General features: G+C 42.2%; 1 protein-coding gene across 2 annotated transcripts in view; it reads right to left on the bottom strand.

The window, feature by feature from the left end:
• Positions 1–15,000, bottom strand: part of LOC122267707 (uncharacterized) — a 314,608-nt gene that overhangs the window by 175,020 nt on the left and 124,588 nt on the right. The window lies entirely within an intron of this gene.

Genomic DNA, 15,000 nt, shown 5'->3' with positions numbered 1-15,000 from the left:
ATTGAAAAGGATGAGGTGTATGCATGTATGATTTTGACAACTTCTAATCAACTAAAATATACGTACATTAATTCTGTGAAGACGCGTGCATGTTTGTAACTATATAGGTATGTATAAGTATGTGCGTTTAGGCGGGGATGGAAGTTCATAACAACTTAAAAGGCAAAACACAAACCCAACAACAAAGTTTATCTTTAAAGTGAGATTATTCCGGCATTCTATAAAATGTGTATATATAAACACTTGCACGAAAACGTAATTAGGCAAATACAGAGAACCCTTAGTGCGGAGACTGGTAAAGTGTTCCAAAGAGTAATGGGGGAAATGAAGACCAAAATAAAGTGTAAAAAATATGTATTATTGTGAAATTATCATATCCTTCCACACGGTGCCAGAACCTCACCTACTTTCCACTTATGCTAATGCTAATGCGTCTACCGTAAGTGGCACTACAACAAAACATTACGAGAATAAAAACATCTCTCCGCTGAAAAGGTGCGAGGAGAAGGCTTGCAACAGAGCTCATTAGCAATACATTCTGCAGGAGAGAACGATGGGGAATGATTCGCCAGGGAAAAGGAGGGTGAGATGCAAGGAGGCTTAATATAGATTTTATAAAATGATATTAAACCTCACTGGAGAGACGGGAAAGAATGGTTCGAGGATGAGTGGTAATGGGTGGCATTGGGGTGGGATGGGGGTGGGGGTGACAAAGAAATGGGGAAAGTGAGGGTATGAGAGGAGGAGGGGATACTAAGAGGGTGAATGTGAGTGACTGAATGAGTGAAAGAAAATAACCGAGGCAGACAAACAATGGGAAAAAAGAAAAACTAGGAAAGGCAAAGACAGACAAAAAAGAGAGAAAAGCAAAGTAAAGATTTTTAACGCTATTTCGACGAAGTAAACTAGCTACATTTGAGGGAGGTCAGTGCTAGCTAGTCCTCCCCTTCCCCTCTCTCCGCCTCACCCCCCATTCCCCGCCCACTAAAACACCGCCCTCCAGCTGTGGGTCAGTCGACTCGTCTCGGGGTATGATGTCCGACTTCAAACCGCTACCCGTTTCCCGCCGACCGTTACCGTTGTACTTTTCACTTTGTTGTATATGCCTAACTCCCGCTGACATGACTACGTTATACGTAGACTACGACGTAACATGATTTCATTTATTTTTCTTAAATTATTATTTTATTTATTTATTTTTTTATTATTATTTTTTTTTTATCTTTTTATTTATTTATTATTTTTTTGGGGGTGTGGTCTTTTCACTTCTGGATTACGCAGCTTTAGCCGTTTATCGTCACACTTATTTTCTTTTTCTAAAACTTGCTTGGCTTCCTTTCTTGCAGATCCCTGACCATTTCCTTCTTCCCTTCGTTACAACATTCGTGTTGCCACCTTCTTTAGTGTTCTTTCTTCTCTCCACTCCTCCATTCACTCACCCCGACAACCGACTCCTTCTTGTCTCCATCCACCCATATTCCCCTCTTCCCTCCTTTTCTCCTCCTCATCCTTCTCTCCTCCCCCTCTTCTCCCCTTTCCATCCTCCCCTCCACCTCTTTCCTCCTTCTCCCTCTCGCCTCCTCTCCCCGCCCCTCCATCTTGCTTCTGGTCCACTCGGCAAAGCCATCCACACGATTACTCCAACAAGCACAATGGCACTCGTGTACGCCGGCAGAGAAGGGAATGTCTTGCATGCCCCTTCCCTCTCGCAACATCTATCACATGCATGCAACTTCTAACATCTAACTCCTAATTTCTGACTGTTTGTAACGAATTCCAACTTCAACAATTTCTATATTCTAAATTATTGTTTCTAATTCAACTAACTTCTAATTGCTTGTCTTTAACTTCCAACTGTTCCTAGTTTTTAATTGCTCTACCATTTTAATTGATTCTAACTTATAACTTCTCCTAACTTGTTTCTAACTTTCAACTCTTCTTAACTTCAGCTTCAAACTTCTCCTACCATCCTTTTCTAACTTTCTCTAACTTCTGTTTCTAACTTGTTCTAACTTCTATCCCTAACTGCTCCAAACTTTTAACTTTCCTCTCGTCAAAACAAAGTATACACAGAAACATATAACTAAGTAAAGAATCAACAACAAACAAACTACAGGTAGGAACAATAACAGCCATGCACATTATAAGTATAATCAACATATGGAAAAAAACGCATTGTTTTCACACATGCATTAACACTTTCGCCACTCTTACTATTTTGGTTATATACACTACAACAATTCTTACGAAACTATCATTATTCATCAGCGTTATCCATATCATCATTATTCTAAATAATCATGAGTAACATAACATCAATCAGATTTATCTCTTCTATCATTATCTTTAGTATTAGCCTTCAAACTAATCCCAAAGGCCACAGGAATAACAATGCCAATCGAAAAGCACAAACACACCTTCTACATGATGTGCATTAACAATTCAAACCTCTCAGGCAGCGAGCGAGAAGGAGGTCGCACCAGGACAACGTTAAGTCAAGGAAGTGGGAAGATGAACCGAGCGGCAGGACCCCCAGCTGATGGCCGCACATTACACTGTGGGAATACGGTATCCGGAAGGCGTACGGACGAAAACAACCGAGTACCGTAACACTGGAATCATATGGATGAATTACCAGATGCAAATTTAAGCCACACTGGGTCTCGGAAGGGAGTGAAAATACTGAAGCGACATTTTGACGTTTATCAAATATGGCATGGTGTCCATTGTTACAGAAACACACACTCTCTTAAAGCACACAACCTGCTTTTGCGAATGGATTAATCCTATAGACAATATACAATATAGAATATGGATCGTTAGTGATTGTGTTAGTGATCGTGTTAGATGACAAAAGCTTTATTAATACACTGAACTAAAGTTGAGAGTGTCTGTAAATCTGTTACAACCTTTTGGCTTTGGGGCTATTCTCGTGTGGATATCGAAACAATAACATCGTAGCAGAAGTTATAGGTAGTCAAGCGTAAAGCTCCACATCCCCTGGATCTATGTCTGCTATGTGTAACGGAGATGGTAAACAAGAAAGAGGAATGGTGAAGTTTTCGTTTCAGTGCACACTGCCTCCACTCTGCTCTACCACGTCTGCGGCTGTCTGACTCTCGTCTTCCTTTCTCTCTTTCTCTTTTTTCTCTCTCTCTCCTTCCTCTTCCCCATCCTATCTATCAGTTCTCTTCCTGCTTCCTCGCCTCGGCCCCTCATCATCCGTTGACCATCGCTTCACGGTCACCACCAAGATCCCCCAGATATGTTCCCAAGTATGGCCGTCACGCTTGGCTAACGACGGCGCCTCGACTGCCGTCACGCCGCCCCTCCGCCCGGATATCTCGCGGCTCTACCTGCGTCTCTCCCGTTCTCATCTCTGCAAGTTCTTTGCATTCTTGAAGGTACGCGTCAACAATGCGACACTTACAAACTTCCTTTAACACTAGTTATGAAAGCATGTTGGAATGCTTGGGTCATGTATTAGGAGCCAGCCATCATGTTTTATCATGTTAAGGTCGCTTGTATAATAGGCTACGTACTTCCAGAAACCAATGAATGGAAGTGAACACATGACACACTACTAAGGATCGAGCCGGGGATGATGATGTAATAGTGAGTACCGTACGAGTGAAGTGATGTGTTCACCATAATTGCCAAGGAGCCTCGCTTCCGCATGCGTGCACGTCATTCAAAAGCAAGTGTATTTCAAGTGTACCTATATGGACAAATGAGGTAATCTTCCTATTTTTCATGGAAGAAAAAATATCATGGACATAGTACTACTGACACTAAAAGACTACTGCAATACAAACAGGAGTAAGGCAGTAGAACCACACCCACCCAGTCTGCCACAGACCGCCAACGTCAGCAGGTTACCGGCACTCTTGGTTGCGGTTAACACACGCATGTTAGTACACATGCTCACACACACACACACACACACACACACACACACACACACACACACACACACACACACACACACACACACACACACACACACACACACACACACACACACGCGCGCGCGCGCAAGGTTCACTCATTAACCTACTACCTAGCTCCACCTGCACCCTCCACCGTTCCCATTGGTACCAGTACAGTAAAAGGCTGCAATCACTCACACCCGGAGAGACACCTCAAACCTTTCCCTCCCTCTCGTGACACGCAACCATCCGTTTCGCGTTTTAGGATCTCTTTGGGTCATTTAAGTACTCAGAGGATCCTCGTTCTAGGGTTTTTAATTTTCGTTTCCAATATACGTGGCCGCAAATGCCTCGTCCGACTTGATTGATGTGTTGCTAAATTACCCCGACGTCAACTTCTCACAGTTTAGATTTGCATAACCCGACATGTGTTGTTGTTTTTTAGCTTTGCTTAAATATTAGGCCATTCATCGCAATCGAGTGCGGGCCCTAAAAATATAAAAAAAACGATGCAGGAATTTTCAAATGAACCGTTCTCCGATACGTTAAAAAACGAAACGATCGCCGTATGCCGAGAGACATAAGGGCTGAATCTGTATCCTAAGGCAAGATTTCCCCAGGTTACCCAACTTGCGACAGAACTCAGACTTAAGTGACTTTCCGTGTTGAAACGAAGAAACCATATGTATTATTTAGAATGGCAGCAGATTATGTGATGCAATTCATAAATTCTGTACTTTCGACAATTCAGGACCACTTTAACTATAAAAACGGCTGGATTAATCGTTTCTCATTCAGCGTGTACATTAATAGTCCACTGTTAAATACTCCATCCCCTTTCCCTACGTGTTAAGACAAAGTGCCAGCTGCTACTGACATACAAGCCTACAGGTGTGTAGGTCTACGTCAGCATGTAGGCGGAGCGTTGTCGGCGGCCAGGGAGCCCAACACATACATCCCTGTTTTGAAAGTACACACTCTTCTAATGTGCAAACATACCCCTGTTGTCTGTATAAGTAGATACCAATCACATTAGCCCCTGTAATTAGTGAGCCCCTCCGTGTTCAACATTATGAATGTATCAATATTTTCAAGGTAAACACACCACTGACCCAACTGAAAATCATGGTTGATGGCTAAAAGGTGCAATTTCATGGACAAATTAAACAACTTTCCTTTCGCAATACTTGCGGCAAGCTCCTGCTGTGACAAGTTGTCCATTCTAAGGATTTTACGTTGACCATTTCTGTGGGAAGAATAAACCGGACCATCCGGGCGTATTTATTATACGTCCCAAGACGGTTTGGTAACACATTTGACCCTCCTGGTCAATTCTCTGTATCTAAAAGAGAAAAGATGGCATAATTTCACAGCGACATCTTCCATTTTCTGCGCCTCGCTTTGTGACGAGAGGCCTTCTTAAATTATAGTCCATACAATCTACCTGTAAGAATTTCCTGCTCCTGGTGACAGAAACATCATCTTTAACTTTTACCTTCTGGTAACCAAAAAGGTATAACAAGTCTCTTTGTCACTAGTAGTTACTCAACTATGGCCTTCCCCAGGGGGGCAATGTGGCCAACCTTTAGCACTTCACAAAAAACATAAGGATTACACATAGCTAAATAATAGGGGTTAATGTGGAAAATAATGCATATTCAGATGAATTCCTATCATAAATTACATACTTGTTAGGCATGGCATCATATGCATATGTAACACCACCATACACAACGTGGGTCTAACAGCACGTATAAAGGTGGGGATGTGGTTTTGTTAGCATTCTACTGTTGTGTATATTGGGTGTGGTTCTCAACCCGGAACCATCACGATGTAGTAGAAATGGTTTCAAACACATACAGTTGTGATTTGCAAACGACAATTTCAAGAATGTTTCGCATTTGAACAGAAACAAACCAAACAAATGAGAATTGGCATGATTTCGCAAACAAACACGAGGTAAAACGCATACAGTCTTCCACCTGCCAGTCCACTAGAAGCGTGACGGCCCTGGCACATACCGTCACCGCCCCCCCACCCCCACCCATCCCGCTCCCTCCTGTGACGGTGACAGAGAGGGTGACGGGACGCACTCAGCGTGAGGTATGTAATTATCACTATGGTTTCCAATTCCGTCCAAATTCCATCATTTGTCCTTGCCGAGGAGTCATTAGCGATCCCTTCCTCCAGACAGACCAAGGTTTAGCTTGAAATGAGTACCATTGCTTTTCTCTATCATTTGGAACGTCTAGGTACGGACCCTTATAGCTGAACGTTCTAAGACGTTTAGCGCTTCCAATCCAAAACAAGCAAACTAACAAAGACGCCACGACAGAAAGAAAAACTCTAAAGAACTCGAAGTATCCACATCCAACACATAGCAAAGCGAGGACAACAACAGTGAATCACAGTTGTTGTTCCTATCCACTGCTCAACTCGAGATCCTTGCCACCACACCATAGCTCTAGACTTTCCCCTCCATTAACCAATCAACAGCGGCTTCAGCACCGTAACATCCTGACGCAAAACACACAAGGCCGGACCATCTCTTCTTCACCTGCCACAGAATTCTTCACAGATGTTCACTTCATGGTGATCACCCAGGCTTGTACGAGCATCAAGGACACAACTGTACAAGCTGAACATACCATTCCCTCCGTCTGACTTCGGGAAAAAAACTCGGTAAATCTAGGTCGTCTCCCAGTAATGCGCGAAGATATTGTAGGTTTCTTGCTATATACTGGTAATAAGAATTAATTCAACAAGTGGATATCGTAAATTCAGCATCAAATTAGTAAACTTTATAATAAAACAGCAATCCCTTACATCTAATACACACAAAAATGCACCAGACCTCAAGCCCTGATGCCAACCATTCAAAGGAGATGACATCAGTAATTCATTCGTTTCAGGGGTTAATCCGTTGTGTTTATACATCAGAACATGAGACCTCGACCACACAGACTGGGCTTTCAAGGGCAATGGGGTCTGCGGGTATGACTCATGGCAACACGCTTGGGCCCTGAGTATTTGCGAGGGTCGTGAGTGACGGGTCTCCTCATACTCATCCCCATCTCTTTCCCTCTTCGCGTCCCTTCACATGGGTAGGTGGGATGTGCCGTTGGGCTTATAAACGTTTCTTCTATAAGATGTAAAGATGTGCATTCTTATTCTGATACTTGCAATCATGCTTAATAATAATTATTTGATTCTTGAACTGAAATGAGTAATATAGAGCTCTAGGAGAGGTTTCATACGTAATAAACAGAGGAGTTCCCTTGGAACTGAAGAAAAGCAGTGACCTTTGACCCTGGATGAACCCCCACTTTAGTAATCCCGATATAACATCATATCTGTCATATTCTTGGTCTCCACAGAGCGGTGTTTAAGGTAATAAGCGCACGACAAAGGAGACCAAACCCGTCTTTTCGCAGGTGTAAATATTAGACGTTCAACCGTGTAACGAAGATTGACGGCAAGCCATTGTGGGTTGGCAAACGTTGGTTGACTCATAATGCAGCGCACAGAGGTTTCTACTTATCGTCTCTGAATGCAGTACATGGGCCTAAACGTGACAGATAACCCTCCCTAACGGACTGTCTCCTGCCGTGTGACAAATGATGTATTTCAAATGCACATCCAACAAATGTCTTTTTGGTATCGTAATTGGTTCTCATAAACTCTGGAGGTTGTGTAAATGGGCTCCTTCGTCACAATTCATTGTCATTCACTTGCATATACACTGAAGCATGTATATCGGTCCGTAAATTCAAGATATTTATATTACAATTTTAGTCTTCATGGTCTGTCAAACAGGTAGCGGCTAGTAATTTCAAAACAAACAGGTTTCCATTTTTCTTTTAAAACTAAACTCGATTGGCACTTACATTTAACCAGGACAACTTCCGAGCTCCCTACGCCGCTCTCACGAATAGTCCGCATGTTGAAAGCCGTTTCCTAAGGACAGCAACCACAACACGTGCACGTCACAAAATGTAAACAATCGCGAACATGAGCACTTCACGAGAAAAACTTTATGTAACACTAAACATAAGATCATACAATAGTTTCAGAATGTATGGCTCTCGTTGACCGAACTACACTGATAAATAAGTCCAAAGTCCCACATGACTTTGGAAAGAAGAGGAGCGTCACGTCCTCCCCCTCACTCGCTCACAAGCCAACTGTTGGAACTTGGTCGACTCACCCAGTCGTGCCGCCCTTTGTCCGTATGCGCTTGCGTGACTTACGTGGGATAATTTCAAATGCTCCAAACGCAGACCAAGGCGATTTTTTAAAAATGTGTATACAGTGTGTAACGTGTGTGAAATAGCTACTTGTAATTGAATACATTGCTGAGATTCTGGATTTCGTTTTCACGGAAAATAGCTTAGTTAAACATAGTTTGGAGTCACTCGAACAACGGCTTACAATGACCTGTTGGTACGAATATTTCGATGTAAACTTCTATGATTTAAGTTTCAACAATTCAGCAAGAAATTGCAGCTACAACCCATGTGATTTCTCTGAAGGAAAATACAAGTGCATGTAGCGTTAACTTACAATATCTGTAAAGACTTATTTCTTAAAAAAACTGAGAATTGGGTGCAACGTAAACATGTCGGGGTCAAATTCATCCCATGGTGTCTTCTGTCAAAAAAATCATTTTATATTCTTTTCAATCGGATTTTATGTGGATACAAGACTGGCTGCATGATGTCCTTGAATCAATCTTCCACACTGCTATGCCAAAATATAAATCATACTACAATAAAAATGTGGACATGAATTATTTTAGGAATACACAATCCTTCATTTTAACTTACCGCCAAAAATGTCGCAATAATGTAAAATCCACAATAGTTACATTCTGACCATCACATCAGCCGTAAATATTACAATACATCTACTTATAAATTCATCCTTTGCCTAATCAATCTGTTCCAAATAGTCAAGAAAACATATATTTTCCTTCAGACTGCTTTCCCGCCCCACGAAGAAAAAATAACATCCCAAGTAGCGATCCGATCTGAAAATTGGAAGGAGACATTGTGCATTCTCGTAACGGTGAGCGGGGCTGACCAGGCTGAAGTGGCCAGGCTGGGTGTGGGTGGACTCGCCTGCCCCCTGTCTGCTAGCACCCTGCCTCGCTTAATATACTAGGTCTATTAGCTAGCTTGATTGTGAAATTGTGTCTCGAGATGAATCATGATAGGTCCTTTGGCTTTTATTAAGGACAGCTGAGGGTGAGATGGATATATACTGCAGTGTCTTGTTGCAGAATATTAATCATATGCGTTTAAGCGGTGTTGGGGTGAAACTTTACGGGCGTTGTCAGTTTTTGCATGAGTGCTCTCTCCGAGTTACCAGGCCGCATAATCGCTGATAGAAAATACTTAACGCATGATTCACGAAGAAGTCAATAAATTCAGTAGTTCCTAATATGATAATCACCTACGCTCATAAAACACAAACGCAGTAGATGAAAAAAGGAACATCGGGTCTGTCCCACCGCGAGCCCATTATTTACGAATAGGCAACTCGCTCCTCTTCTCTTGTTATCCATAGATTAGATCAACTACACAACACTTTGCTTTAAAAAACAAAGTGAAAGGGATAACTCTCTTGTCAGTAGAGCACCGTAGTGTTAAGATGAGATGTCAAAACACTATCTCTCTCAAGGCCGAGAAGCGATGATGCTCTGACGTTACCGCGGGAGAATTCTGGCGCTGCGTTAATTCGTGCACATGCAACACAATTGATTACTCATGGCTGGATAACATTTCATGGCAATAATTGTCCCAATGGAAGTACGAACGTCTAGTTATGCATATTAACACTGCATTATTGTTTCGTTAGTGTGAGCATATCACATTTTTTGAAGGGCACATCGAGTGCGTATGACTGTATATTCGTTTGTATACGTGCAAATTTACATACATCGAGGTCGCAAGATATCAAATAATATTATTCCAAGCTATCAAAAGCAAGAATAAATGCGTTATGAAAATTAAACTGTGGATAAATGTCATAATAAAATCCATGCCCACTACGACCTATTTTTCTTTCTTTACGAAGACGTTAAATAGTGCCTGTTGCAAGAAGAATAATATTGCTATTGTATTGCCGATTCGGGGATGCCACGCTCGCTCTTCTACTGCCTTCGGTCTTGCGTCACAGCGGGAGTTATGATTTCTGCCTCTCTATTTTTCTCTCCCGTTTTCTGTTTCACTCGCGTACTCTGTTATCTTCGTCACTCTCTTCTCTTCTCTCTCTCTCTCTCTTTCCCTCCCTCTCTCTTTCCTTCCCTCTCCCTCTCCATCTCTCCATTTCCCTCTCCCTCTCTCTATTTCCCTCTCCTTCTCTCCATTTCCCCCTCTCTCTCTCTCCATTTCCCCCTCTCTCTCTCTCTTCATTTCCCTCTCTCTCTCTCCATTTCCCTCTCTCTCTCTCCATTTCCCTCTCCCTCCCTCTCCATTTCCATTTTCACCCCTCTCACTCTCCCTCCCTTCCTCCTACCCACTACCTCTCTCTCTACAGATTCATGTAATATTATGCTTAAAGTTAATAACTTCCAAGTAGGAAAAAACACGAAAATGACACAAGACACGATCGCTCGACGCCTCCTAGGTCTTTAGGCCTATGTTCTGGGCGTCAACGGATGTGATACCCCACAGCGGATTCTCAAATATTTGTAGACGTTATTTTTCGTATGCCCACCCTTTTTTATATATATATTTTTAGAGGCAAGTACCTTCTTGTTCTTTTTTTCCGGTAAAGCTGTTTAGTATCATTCCCCCCAAAGAATTCTTTTTGGCCCAACAAGTATGCACAGTTTCGTTCCGTTTGTAATATTAAGAGGTAATACATATAAGGAAATATAGATATAATTGGTGTACATATGTGTGTGGACGTATGTGTTAGTGTATGTGTGTACGTGTGGTTCTGCGTGTGTTCCTGAATGTGCGCGCGTGGGCGTGTGCTTATGTCTGTGTATGCATATTTACATATTCACACCTATGATCAAAGGGAGAGTCTGCAAACAGATTCAAAAACATAACAAGCAAAAGTTCGTCCCTGTTAAAAGACATGCAAAGCCTGGGGCTGCCTCTTGGTAGAGCGCGCTCAACCAGCCATCATTCGCTATTTTCTCAGTCTAGTGACAAGAAATATATTTTTTAAGGCATTAAAGAATAAGTATCACCCACCCACTTCCCCACGTTTGCTCGCTCTCACTGACTCACTGATTATCTCTATGCGTGTGCGTTTGCTCATATCCTACGCATTCAGGTCCACGTGCAAGGTGGCGAGACGTTTCAGTCACGTACACCCTAACGTGCACCACAACAAGCAGACGTCCATTTCCCTTCCTGCTTCAGCCCTCACGCTCAGGTGTCCCAACATATCTGCTTTCTTGGTTGCTAGGAACCGACGCCGTGACGACGCCCAGGCATTTTTGGTTTCTCTGCATCACTACTTACCACCAGACCACGCCCGCTTCCCATGCCTGACGTACCTGAAAAATAGACAGATTTTATATTAAACGAAGCACACGCGAGAAATGTGATATTCATATTTAAGGTTTGAGAGGCAAATAAGAGTAAAGCAAAGGTAAGTGGAGGCGTTCATACACTTTTCTCACAACTAGGACGTTTGCAGGTAATTAAGGAAAGTTCTAAAAATCCATCTTCTCAGGGAATACTCCTTAAATTGGACCCCATCCGACGAAACCCCTTGAACGGAAATCTGGAAAAGGGGACTATAAAAGGGTGGGGGAAAAAGCGAAATGCATGTACATATTGACTGAAGCGCGCATGGGGCTGTCCACGTGACCTCACAGATGTGCGAGTAACTCTATCCTTCAGGTCAAACACAGTCCAACCTCAGCCTGTCCCTCAACCCTACACGAGTAGAAGGGGAGAGAGAAGTACAGATGATCAAAGAGCCAGAGAGGGGAGGAATCACAAAAAAGGGAAAGAAAGGAACTGCCTGGAATAGAGAGAAATAGACAGACCTATATATAGACGTCGAGCTGAAAGGAGAAAAGGATCTGCTCTGAAAATCTAACACAAAGGGATAAAAGAATAAAGACTGTTGCCTCGTGACGATGGCAGGCACCACCGTCTTCATCCGGCAAGAACGGTTCTGCCAAAATATTCTGGCCGTAAACGCATTATGCAAACCTTCCTGCTCCGCTTCTGCGCCATGCCGTTTGATATGCAAATGGAATATGCATAAAACTATATATATATATATATATATATATATATATATATATATATATATATATATATATATATGGGGGGGGGTGAATGTGAATGTAAATGTAAATGTGTATATATATGTGTGTATATATATATATATATATATATATATATATATATGTGTGTGTGTGTGTGTGTGTGTGTGTGTGTTACATATTTCATATACATACGTGCAATGGGATAGCAGCCTGTCATGATGAAGAATATTAAATGAACACGATACAATACATCCTGGAAGGGTATCCGATGCCGCACAATTAATTAATTACATACATCGAGATAATGAATTCTAAATCAATTGTAATGACAAGACCCAATGATAATATATAATTAGTGGTTGTGTCACAGTCATATGCAACATCAGCTCTGAGAATCATCATCTTGCATCGTCCTACACATTTCATAAAAGGAAAACTTTTGTGCTTCTGGTTTTGTTTTTAATATCGAAATGTAATAGCAGGGACGTATTAGTGTATACACCTTTATCGTATAATAGCCATTTCTAGACTAGTTTATTATTCATCTACTTTCATTTACTTTGGGAGAAAAAAAATCTTAATATCTTAATAGCTCTTTCTAATTTATTTTGCTATTCACGAAGTTACATCTTCACATAATAATATTTTTTTCTAGACCAGTTTGCTATTCACCTTTAAAAAAAATATTTTCTTATCCCTATCTTTTCCTTACCAGGGGAAAGAATAACACCAGGTTCAGTTCCCACATACAAAACCAACCGAAAGACGGCCGGAGTAGCAGCTAACACCAGATCTATCTACTAACAAAGACCACACACTCAAATCCTTCAGCAAAATCACACGCACACTAATCAATTTACGCTGTGAAGGCCCATGGAGTGGCTCACCGCTTACGAATGGTCTGAGGGCCTCGTCATTAAATCAGTTGCTAGTTATTTCTGGACTACTAATTATCTGCATGTCAAGCAGCTTAACGGTTCAATTAACGGCTAATAATTTGTCCTGCGTTTGTGGTTGTCTGCTGTGTCTGTCTGTGTGCGTCTGTGTCTGCCGTTGATGGTCGGTTGGTCGGTCTGTCTCAGTAGGCTGTTCGTCTGTTATTTGCCGGGTAGTGCGTCTTTACATCAGTCGGTTGGTTTGTCATTCTTACATTTTTTCCGTCAGTTTATATATCTCTATTACGACTCTGACTCTCTCTCTCTCTCTCTCTCTCTCTCTCTCTCTCTCTCTCTCTCTCTCTCTCTCTCTCTCTCTCTCTCTCTCTCTCTCTCTCTCTCTCTCTCTCTCTCTCTCTCTCTCGCAGTCTGTAAGTCTTCCTACTTAACTATCTCAAATATTTGAATTTCCCGCTAGCAAACAAACACCAGCTGGCTATTGTATGTCTTCAGAGTACGAGTTCGTAATCGTTATCAAGAAATGAAAATATTTCGTAGCAACGTGCAGGCAGCTCCTCCGTGGCTTACCAAGAACTCGCATTGCCCCACATGCGTCCTCTCGAGTGAAAGCACTCGGGGAGTCGAGGAAATAATAAGATATCTTGTTTCTTTCTCTCCTCTTCCGCGCTTCAGTTTCTGTACTCCAGTTTCTCCATGGAGTTTTTCCTCTTCACTGAGTTGTGACTTCTTGTTTATTTTATCTTCTATCCCTTTCTTTTCACAATTTATTACTTTTGGTCTTTCTTTTCCTTTCGCCTTCTGTTCTCTGTCCACATCACTACCTGTATATAATTTCTCTTTGTGTCTTTTTTATCTGTCTGCCTCTCCTCCTTCTCCTCTCCTATTTTCATTTTCATTTTCTTCTTCCTTCCGTCCCTCTCCTGTGACAGCTGAAGGAGACTCGCCAACCTTCAACAAACAACATTACGCGGGAGTCGGGATTACTGCTATGGACCTGAGGGATCAAATCTTCATGGCTTGCCTGACACGTGAGCAGATAACCCCCCCCCCTCTCCTCGCTTCCTCTTCTTTTACTTCTCCGTCTTCCTCTTTCTTCTTCGTCTCCGTCTTATTCTTCTTCGTCTTCTTTTTTTTCTTCTGCTTCTCCTCCACCTAAACTTCCTCTAACTCCACCTCCATCTATCCCATCTACCCCTCTCTCCTCCATCCCCCCCTCTCCTCCACCTCCCTCCTCCTTCCCCCACTACATCGACGCTCCTGCAGGATCAAACGAACGACCCAGCTGCCAATGAAGGTCTGAGTCGTGTTCCTCGCCGTGCTTTGTTAGGCGCCCGAGGTCGTTTCAACACGGCCAATGACCTTCGTATCTGACTGTATACATGTTCACGCGATGCTGTCACGTGACTTGGGGTGTCAATAATCTGGTGTTTCTGCAGATTTGATTTTCCAACTGGGTATTTTTTTTTTTTTTTTCTTTTTTTTCTTTTCGTTTTCTCTATTACACTCTCTCTGTCCCCGTGTGTATGTGCTGATATGTTTCTTGGTCTCTCTCTCTCTCTCTCTCTCTCTCTCTCTCTCTCTCTCTCTCTCTCTCTCTCTCTCTCTCTCCCTCCCTCCCTCCCTCCCTCCCTCCCCTCTCCCTCCCTCCCCCTCCTCCTCCCTCTCCCTCTCAACAAGGAAAACCGACTGGAAAATGAGAAATTTGAATATTTCGTTATCGTAGTTTACGGAAATTCACTGCCGTAGTTGGGAAACATGTTTATGTATGAAAAAGAAATCAAGTTCTATTGTATTTTTAGATGTAACAATTGCTGTACTTTGAACAGAGTTTTTAAAATAAACGATCGGTGTTAAAAAAAAGAAAAAAAAAAAAGCTGTTTACTTGTTTTTTTTTTTCTTCTATTTCAAAGCAAATCTAAATGCACAGTTCTTG

This window comes from Penaeus japonicus, unplaced genomic scaffold, assembly GCF_977035675.1.
Source record: "Penaeus japonicus unplaced genomic scaffold, GWHDUDI00000001_assembly GWHDUDI00000032, whole genome shotgun sequence".
In the NCBI taxonomy this organism is placed as follows: Eukaryota; Metazoa; Arthropoda; class Malacostraca; order Decapoda; family Penaeidae; genus Penaeus; species Penaeus japonicus.
Note: the sequence above shows the minus strand (reverse complement) of the source record. Positions and strands in the feature narration are given on the sequence as shown.